Here is a 2,039-nt window from a genome sequence, read left to right on the forward strand (position 1 = left end):
TAGACATTTTTATCTTTATGTCAGTTTTTTTAATAAGGAACTTGATGATAATGTTAGAAAAATTCATAATTCATTGATTAATTTTATTATTTTTCAAAAACATATTTGATAAACAAATGCATAATTCGGACATTTATCGGCAGTAACATTTTTTTCAAGGCAAATCCTTTCAATCGGGAACTTCATGAAAATTTAAGCAACATTTATAATTAGTTGATAAATTTAATGATTTTTGCAAACAAATCTAAGGAAAAAATGCATTATTCAGGCACTTTTTGATATAAAAATTCGATGTCAACTTTTTTAATTAGAAACTTCCTGATAATTTCAGAAGAATTATAAATTTTTTGTTCAATTCTTTAATTTTTTAAACAAATTTAATAAACAGATGCATCATTCGGTCGTCTGTGGACGGAAAAATTAGTTTTTTTTTATGTCCGTCCTTTTAATTGGGAATTTCATGATAATTTCAGCAAAATTCATAATTAGTTGATACATTCCTTGATCTTTTAAACAAATTAAATAAACATATGTATTATTTAGGTACTTGACAGCGAAAAAGTTGTTGACAATGTTGGAAAAGTTGAAAAATGCCTCATTAATGCATTTGTTTATTGAATTTATGTATAATATCAACAATAATGTTTATTATGTAATTTTGGAGCATCTTTAACTAATGTTACTGTATGAAACTTAGAGAACACAAACATTGAAAGCCTGATTTAAAATATAAAAATGATTTCTATAATTCTGATTTCAAATTGTATAGGTTATTCACTTTAAAAATATTATTATATAGGAAACTTAAAATGATTACGTTTCATTTCGACATTTAAAATTGTGATCCTGTGTCACAAATTGAAAAAGCTTTTTTATTTGTGTAGATTTGAGATTCAAGTTTATAATTTAAAAGACGCACGGGCCAACTCTTTCGGGCCGACTGCACTTTCACGGCCTTTTTGTAACAATTAACCAAAGTTTATCCGAAGGTCTGCTCATGCTCGGGCCAAGATTTGACCGACCATCGACTTTTATGTTTGGTTTAAATTTTATATTCTCCATTCTATAAGTTAAAAATAAAAGCAGTTGGTAAAAAATTGATGTATTTTTTCGAAAAGTCGCCTCTTTTGGTAGAAAAGTATTCGTTTCTGTTGATTACAATTTATATTTACATTGTAAATTTTATTTGTGTAGCAATAATTGATTGTTGCAAAGAATCATAAACAAATGCATGGAAAAAATCATTTTAAATAAGAGCGCTACTGGTAACTAATTCCGACAATTCGCGCGAAAACATTAATTATTAATTCATTATTTAATAATAATTGATTAACTATTAATTCATTATGAATTAATTGTCCATGATTTACTTATTTATTATTAAATAATAAATTTTTGGCTATATAGAAAGAAATCCACTTGCTTGGAACTATTTTTTCTGATAGTTAATTTTTATACCGAAAATTAATTTTATTGTGAAATGAATAGCAATATATCACTTTTCAACAGTTCCGTGTAATTTAAAAGAAACATTACATTATTCCGATTATTATTTAATAAATAGTAATAATTTTAAATGTGTAAAAATAGTTATTCAATAATATTTTAGTTAATTTTCCATATTAGTTTCATTAATTTCACATTTGATACCTCTAAATAGAATTTTAAATTATCGCAGAGTTTTTAGAGTATTAAAATCGGACTTAAAATTTTGCAGAGATTATAAGAGATGTAAATCAGAACTTGAGAAACATTACACAAATTTTGAAGAGAATCAAAGAGGATTAAAATTGTACAAAATAAGACCTGAGAGAATTAAACAAGGATGACGAGTATTAAGGCGATCCAAAAAAGAATCCATTCAGCACCATGGAGAATATACCAGGTGTATACATATGAAACCGGTATTTTTTCAAGAAAAAAACACATTTATTTCCAGAGAATGATAACAAATATTTTATTCAAAATATGCGCCCTCGCTGGCTACACATTTTGTCCACCTCTCAGGCAATTTATGGATACCTTTCCAAAAAAAGTCT

This window comes from Belonocnema kinseyi, chromosome 6, assembly GCF_010883055.1.
Source record: "Belonocnema kinseyi isolate 2016_QV_RU_SX_M_011 chromosome 6, B_treatae_v1, whole genome shotgun sequence".
In the NCBI taxonomy this organism is placed as follows: Eukaryota; Metazoa; Arthropoda; class Insecta; order Hymenoptera; family Cynipidae; genus Belonocnema; species Belonocnema kinseyi.